The sequence below is a fragment of the Hipposideros armiger genome, unplaced genomic scaffold (assembly GCF_001890085.2).
Source record: "Hipposideros armiger isolate ML-2016 unplaced genomic scaffold, ASM189008v1 scaffold_126, whole genome shotgun sequence".
In the NCBI taxonomy this organism is placed as follows: Eukaryota; Metazoa; Chordata; class Mammalia; order Chiroptera; family Hipposideridae; genus Hipposideros; species Hipposideros armiger.
Genome location: NW_017731476.1, coordinates 2,123,286 through 2,130,960, shown reverse-complemented (window position 1 = coordinate 2,130,960; position 7,675 = coordinate 2,123,286). Strand labels below are relative to the sequence as shown.

The 7,675-nt window shown below is 60.8% G+C and overlaps 1 protein-coding gene across 5 annotated transcripts in view; it reads left to right on the top strand.

Moving 5' to 3' along the window:
• Positions 1-2,644: 2,644 nt before the first annotated feature.
• Positions 2,645-7,675, top strand: part of FBXL16 (F-box and leucine rich repeat protein 16) — a 12,024-nt gene continuing 6,993 nt past the window's right edge. For 3 of the 5 annotated variants that reach the window (XM_019648561.1, XM_019648562.1, XM_019648564.1), the window contains exon 1: positions 2,648-3,004. The gene's annotated coding sequence lies outside the window, so the exon portion shown is untranslated. Of the gene's footprint in view, positions 3,010-7,675 lie in introns of all 5 variants that reach the window. The other 2 variants (XM_019648566.1, XM_019648563.1) reach the window with 2 other exon arrangements.

Genomic DNA, 7,675 nt, shown 5'->3' with positions numbered 1-7,675 from the left:
TTCCACGGCTGTATTTCATATCCCTCTGAGTAATCGCTCTTTGCTCAGGTTCTTCCAAAGAAAGCTGACTTCTCGGGCCCCTTTGAGGGCACAACATGCTTTCTGCCTAAGGCCCTGAAGCCTGCTGAGGGGCAAGAGCCCCCCTGAATTATGAAATGAAACCCTGCCTACCAGTCAGGACAACATCAACGCTGGGTCCACATGGGCCTGCGCCTGTGCGCATGGTGTGGAGGCTGAGCTAGAAGGCCCTGCATAATGCAGGTGATTAGGTGGGTTGTAAAACACACACTCCTTTTCAGTACCCCAAATGTTTTCATGCATCCCATCCTGCCTGCCCATGCCAAGCCTTCTCCTTTGATCCATGTCAGCATAGGGGCAAGACTGTGATTCTTTTTTTTTTTTTTTTTAAGATTTTATTGGGGACTTGGGGGAGGGGAACAGAGTTGGGGGATAGGGGAACAGAGTTGGGGGATAGGGGAAAGGGAACAGACAAGTTGCTGTCCTTCTGTTATTCAGTCTAGTTGTGGAGGACATTGCTTCACTGGCCCATGTTGGTATTATCATTGCGCGTTTCCCAAGAGAGGCAGTTGCTCGCTGGCCATTAGACAGCTGCTCACAGCGGCTCACGGCAGCTCACGAAAGCTCATGCCCGCTGCCGACCAGCCCCACTGCAGCCTATGCAGTCGCCGGCTACTCACGGCAGCCCAGCTCCAGGTCAAGCTGTTGTTCACCATCTTAGTTGTGGAGGGTGCAGCATCACTGGCCCTCGTGTGGGATCTGAACTGGGGCCCTGCTCCTCACAGCTAGCGTCCCAAGCCAACTCCTAACCAACACGCCACTCGTCCAGCCAAAGACTAATTCTTTAGCCACAAGTGATGGCAGCCTTCACCCCAGCCAGTGTCCCACACACAGCAAGAATGGCACCCCCCCGCCCCAAAACCAGCCTGAGTCCAGCCAGCCTGACTCCCCCTCCTGCAGCCCCCATCTCACACCAGCCCCACTGTTCCCTGCTTTTGGTCAAAACACTGCAGACATCCAACACCAGCTGGTTTCATTTCTATGAAGACTCACTCTCTCCGGGAGCCCCCCTTCCAGCTCTGAGGCCCTTTCCCTGATATGAAGACCCCACTCTGTTCTCCTCACACCTGGATCCTCTGCTGTCTCTGTTCCCAGAAGTTCTCAGGGTGGGAACTATTAGCTTCCATCCTCCTCCCTGAGCCTGCTGGGAGGCCTGGTGTCTTCAGTGCCCAGACAGCCCTCCACACCTACCTGCCACATCTCACCTTCACCCTCTCTCCCAGCCTGGTCCCTACAAAGCAGCCATCACCTCAGCAGTCTCTTCCAGAAGGAACTTGCTAGGCTCCTTAAGGCCTCAGGACCTTAGCACACCTGGACCACTTCCGCACCATCTCACCCTTGGGGTCTTGGCCCAAGTGTCCTGTCCTCAGGAGCCCTACCACCACCTGCCCACAGGTCACCATCACATGGCCCTCTTGAACTTTCATCACTCTCAAAATAGTCACTCTCTGGGGCCGGCCAAGTGGCTCAGCTGGTTAAGGCTCGCTTGGGACACCAGCTCTGAGCAGCAGGGCCCCGGTTCGGATCTCACATTGAGGGCCAGTGACACTGCCCTCTACAGCTAAGATGATGAAAGACAGCTCCACCTGGAGCTGGGCTGCTGTGAGGCGCCAGCGGTGACGGCGTAGGCTGCAGCAGGGCTGCAGTGGGCTGCCATAAGCTACGTGAGTGGCTGGCAGCCAGCGAGAGCGGCCAGTAGCCGGTGTGAGCTACGGGGGAGCCGCTGTGAGTAGCCGACCAATGACTGATTGCCTCACCCGGGAAGAGCACAATGATCATACCAACGTGTGCCAGTGAAGCGACATCCTCCACAACTAGACTGAAGAACAAAACAGCAATTTGTCTACCTGTCTGTTCCCCTCCCCCTGGTTCCCCAATAAAATCTTAAAAAAAAAAAGTCACTCTCTGAAGTGATTTGTTGGTCACTTGTTTCTCAGCTCTGCGGGTGTGTGTGTCCCCCACTGAAGGGGGCGGTGTTCCTGGGCCTGGTACCCAGCAGGTGCGCAAGAGATATGAGGACCTTGAAGGAGCAGGGCAGGAATGGTGAGGGTCGGACTGTCCTCGCCCTCGCAGGTGGCAGCAAAGAGATGGAACGCAAGGGGCCAGCCCGGAGCCCCATAGAACAGCGCGCACCCCTAGGCCAACCGCTGGCGCTAAAGGGCTCGAGTGCTCTTTGCCTGGCAGGATTTGGGGTCCCCACCGCTCCGCGTAGGCAGAGCTCGCTCGAGGCCCGCTCTCCGGCCCTGCGCCCTGCCCTCCCTTCCCCTCGCTCCCTCTCCTGTCCTCCTCTGCCCTCCCCTCCTGTCCCCGCACAGCCGCGCGCCCGGGTTTGTTATTGTGAGGGCGCCCGCGGCGAAGAGGGGGGCGGGGCGCATGCTGGGGCTGGCGCGTGCCCGTGGGCGCCGCGGCGGGAGCGTGCTGTGCGCGAGGCAGGGCGGGGCAGGAGGGGAGGGGCTCGGCATCCTCGGCGCCCCCGCTCGGGCTCCCCAGCCCGGATTGGCTCCCGGCGCCGGGAGCGCGCGAGGGCGCGGCGCGTAGTGCCAGGCGGGGGGGCGCGCGCGGCGCCGCCGGCGGCCGCGGAGGAGCGCAGGGAGGAGGGCGGAGGAGGAGCGCCGGGAGGAGGGCGAGGGGAGGGAGGAGGCGCCCGCCCGGCTCCCTGCAAAGCGGCCTTATTTACCTGGGCACAGCCTCAGCCTCCCCGGTGGGAGGCTCGGGGTGGCCAATCCTCTCCCACCGGGGAGCTCCTCTCGGGGTGCGGCCGAGGGGGCCGGCCAGGCCCCAGCGCTGGGCGCGGGGCGCGGCCGGGCCCTGCTGGCCAGGCCAGCACCTCGGCCGCCTCCCGGCTTCGTCGGCGCCCATGCCGGGCTCCCCATGACGGGAGGACGCCTGGTGAACAGCGTGGCATGAGCCAGGAGCCCGGGCCGAGGTAAGGTGTGTGCTCTGGGTTTGGCTGCGGGGCCGCCGGGAGGGGCCCGGCTACGCCACCGCGGCCGGGCAGCCACAATGAGGAGGGGACGGAGAGGGGCTTGGGACAGCGCCTCTGCCACCCCCAGAGGGCTTATATAACCGTAGCCCCTTCCCTGGCCGTGGCCGCTGGGCCTCAGGCCCTGCTGGGCCTTACCACAGCCCCTTATCCCAGCGGAGGGCCTGGTCGAGGCCCACTCCCCATGGCAACTGGACTAGGACTGGGGGTGGGTGCCACCTGACAGTGTACCGGTGGGAGGGGAATGGCAGGCCCCCAGCCCACCTGGCTGGGTGAGATCCTGGACCACCACTGAGCTCTGGGCCCCCCACCTCAGCTCCTGGGCCTATGAGAGATGTGTTAGATACAGTTACACTCCAGGAGGAGCTATGTGGACCCATGGCCAGAGGGCCTGTTTACCCCTGGACACGTTCTGGACAGGGGCCTGTATGGAGCTGCCACAGTGGGAGGATGAGGGGAATGGGGGGCTGGGCATGTGCCTGGCTCTAGAGGAGGGATCAGGCCTTGGCCAAGGCTGGAGGGCCTCAGAAGGGGAAGTGGGCACCCTGAGACTTGCTGGGGAGGGGTCCTGTACTCCTGGATCTTGAGTGGGTGGAGAGAGTCATGCACCCATCACCCCAGAAGGAGAGAAGGCCTGGCTATTGGAGCCTTAGGGAGCCCAGGGCCCAGTGGCCACTCCTCCAACTCCTCCCTGTCTCTGCAAAGGAAGCCATCCCTCCATGGAAAGAGCAGATGGTGGATGCCACCTAACCAGCCCCCTCCATCAGGCCCCTCCCCACACCCACCACCTCCTACAGCCCAGGGACCAAAGTCAGCTGAGGCCACCAGCTCCTTTGAGGGCTGCTGGACAGCAGCCTCGGCCCAGAAGCCCTGGGCTGACCTGGGCCCCTGAGAGGTTTTCAGTCCCCCAGGCCAGGGCAGATGCCTAGTGAAGACCCATTGGTGGTCACAGGGCTGGACCAGAGCTGTCTGGAGAGGAGAGAAAGTTAAGCCCCAGTCGTAAACATGGGCAGTGCAGGGTGGACTGTTCAGGCCCCAGGGGACCCCAGGACTCAGCTGCCCCACTGCCTGCTGCCTCTACTACCTGGCTCCCCCCATCTCACCCATCCCTCACTTATCGGCACCTCTAACACCAGGGAGGTTCATGGGACAGACACCACCCAGACGTCCAGCTCACGCCCAGTTCCAGGGCACTTGAGTCCTGTCTCCCACTGATGAGATGGAAACAAGTGGCCCCGAGGTGCGGGGAACCTGGGCCCCCTGAGACAGCTGGGCCCGGGCAGGCCTGCACTGCTGAAAGCCAGGGAGACATCTTATCCCGAGATGGGGGAAGGGGCTCCTTGGCTGGCACTGTGCTGCTGCCCACAGCCTCATGTCCTCACACATGGGAGGTCGCTGCTGTGCCTGAGGTTGGCATGGGATAGGAGTGGAGGTGGCAGTGACGGAAGGTCTGTGGGGGGCCCAGAACTTTTCCCACTGGTGGACTAGTTGAGCTTCCACCAGACCAGCTTCAGAAAGTGGGCTCAGACCACCTTCCCCACCTTGGCAGGAAAGAGGGGGAGGGATTGAGGCAGCTGCCCAAAGAAGCAGGCACTAGATACCCCAAGCCTGGGCCTTGGGGAGCTCAGATCCTTCAGAGCAGAGGAACCAAGATGAAGCCTGGGATCCAACATCCACTCCTCAAGGTACTCAGTCCTACATGGCTGAGGTGCCCTGAGCTTGGCCAAAAGACTCTCTCTCTGTTGGAGCATGAACTTGGGTCTTTCTTGAGGCCATGTGCTCCCTTCCCAGAGCCCCTGGTGCATGAGCGGGGCAACCTGCACACCAGAAGCATCTCCGAGTTGGGGGAGAAGGGAGTGCTGATGCTAAGACATGTGCAAAATGGCAGGGATGTGAATGTGCCTGAGTCACGGGGCTTGTCATGGAGTATGTCAGCCCACTCCATGTCCCCAATCCCAAGCTGCCCTGATTATCTCCCAAGCCCCTGGGGCCGCTACCACAGATCAATGTATATGAGTTTTAGTGGCCATCCATCCCTGCCTAGATCCATGGCCCTCAGCAGGCGGGGGGGAACTGGTCAGTGCAGGCTTTACTGGGGCCAGGCCCCCCCAGCATCCAGGGCAGGCTGTCAGATGGGGGCATCAAGGATGGAGGAAGAGACCTCCAAGGTGGGGGCCATGAGGGGTTTAGGGTTTCCTGGGAATGAGCAGTCCAGAAGAAGAGTATCCCAGTGGTGGACATGCAGCTTGTAGCCTCTGGAAGGAGAGCAAGGGTGATAGGGACAATGGTGGCAGAGACCACCAGTCCAAGGTTCCAGGCTGGGAAGGCACAGGTGACAGAAGAAGCAGACCAGCGCAGAGAACGGAGGCCACAGGAGGTGCACCTGGCCAGAGGCAGGCCAGCTGGGGGCCCCAGGTTGACCTCTGGACCCAGGTGCCTGGCTTGGGCTTTGGGAGTCAGACAGATGGGGGTCTCGGAGTCAAATACCAGCTTTGTGTAACTTCTGAAAATTCACACTCTGAGACCTGCTTTCCCCTCCATGGTCAGGCAGTGTGTGAAGGGCTCAGAGCAGCAGTGAGGGGTGTGGTGCTGGGAAGAGGTGGACCCCTTGCTTCCCTCCCCCCTGGTGGTGCCTGCCCCTTCCCCTCAGGTCTGGCCAGATGATGGGGAAAGGCTGCCAGCCTCCTTAACTCTGCAGCTTCCAAGGGGAGCCTCAGCCAAAAAGGAGACATGAGCCATCGTCTTCCCAAGGCTCTGAATAACTGCAAGGTCCACCCAAAGCCCCACAGTCTTGAGGGCCTTCTCAGAGACTCTGGCACCAACCCAACTGGTGTCAGTGGTCTCCCTCCCCTGTGGACACTGACCTGTCACAACCAGGATTAACAAATTGAGCTGCAGCTCCCCCACTGACCGCCCTCCTCTTAGTCTGACCTATCCTCCATCAAGCCTCATGGGCCTCAGGCAGCCACACCCCTTTCTGCATGACCCTGCTAACTGGACTACCATCATTCATTCATTCATTCATTTAGCAAGCCCTGAGAAGCCCCTAAGACATGGTGCTGTCCATTCTCAGGGAGCCCCCAGTCAAGGGGAGAGGCTGACAGGTAGACAGTGATGATAGCCCAATTGATGACTGAGACCCTGGAGATGTTTTCTCAGTGCTGTAGGTCCCACTGGGGGAGGCAGGAGCAGCGCTCACAGCAAAGGGTGGAGGAGAAGAAGGCTGCAGGGTTAAGGAGCAGGGGGACCAGCATGTGCCCGGGCAGAGATGGGGAGGGAAGGAGGAAGGCAGGGCTGGTGAGGCTCCTAGGGCCTAGTGACGACCTGCAGAAGAGGCAGCTCCTTATGAAGCCCCAGCATGGCCATCTGCAGACTCAGCCTAGAAGTCACCAAGTTCTGGAGTCCTCCTAGGAGCCCCCAGTACCCCACCATGCTCCCTAGGTCCACTCTGGCCCCCATGCTTCACAGTGAGTCTTGTGGGGAAACACAGAGGCTCTTGCAAGTGGTACCCTGATCCAGCTCTGGCTCAGGCTGATGGGGACAAGACAACTAAAGTAGTGACCACCATCTCCCTCCTTGCCCCAGGGTGAGCCCAGGAGCCTCAAGCCCCTGCAGCCTCTCCTGGGAGGGGACCTCTTCCAGAGTTCTACTCCACACTGAGGAACAACCCACCAGGGCTGAGTTTGACAAAATGCAAGTGTGGCCATCTTTTTTTAAAGCCTCTTCCCAGCACTAGCTCCTGGTGTTTATCCCTTAAAGGCAAGCAGCCCCCAGCAGACTGGCAGCTGCCCGTAACCCCTCCTGGCAGGAAATTCCAAGCAGGTCCTCCGAACCCCACTGGGTGCAGTCACAGGTGCCAGGTGGGTGGGTGAGGCCAGGGCCAGGCAGAGGGACCTCTTGCCCAACTGGCAGGAAGACCCATCTCTAGCCATGAGCTCTGTTTTCAGTTTTGAGCTACAGAGCAGGGGATTCTCAGGCTGGGTCCACGAGGCTGGAGTGTGAGGAGCAGCTGAAGCCCAGCAGGACCATGGACAAGGTTGGGGAGCAGCAGGGCCGCCTCTATGGGAGGCAGCTCCAATCCAGGGATGGGAGTAGGGGTGGAAAGAGCTGACTGACAGGCAGGGTGGTGCCTTCTGGCCAGGGTTGGGAGTGTGGGATGAGGAGCAGCCTGGCCTCAGACACTCTCCCCAGGCTACCAAGGGTCATCCTCAGTCTGGCCCCTCCCTCCCATGGGCTCTCTCCCAGGGGCTGGCTTGTTTTCACCAGCTCCACCCTGAGGCCTGGAGCGTGAAGATGGGACTGTGGGCATGTGCAAATGTGAGCTCCAGTGGGGGCGAGAAGGGAGCCTCGCAGTTGCCCGGGGCATCCACGTGCATCCCCCCCACCCCCATCCCCCCAGCTCAGGCGCTCCACGTGCACACCCATGGCTGGGAGCATTTTCAATCTAAATCCGCACTGCTCTTAAATTATTTCACCCCTGGTGCCACCTCCGCCGCCTCCGCGGGCTCTTACACGAACAGGGTGGCTTCTCTTCTCCCCTGCGCCACCCCCACCCGCCTCCAGGGCCCCTCCCTGCTAAAATGGGTTTGCCAGATCCGTTCTCCACCCCACACA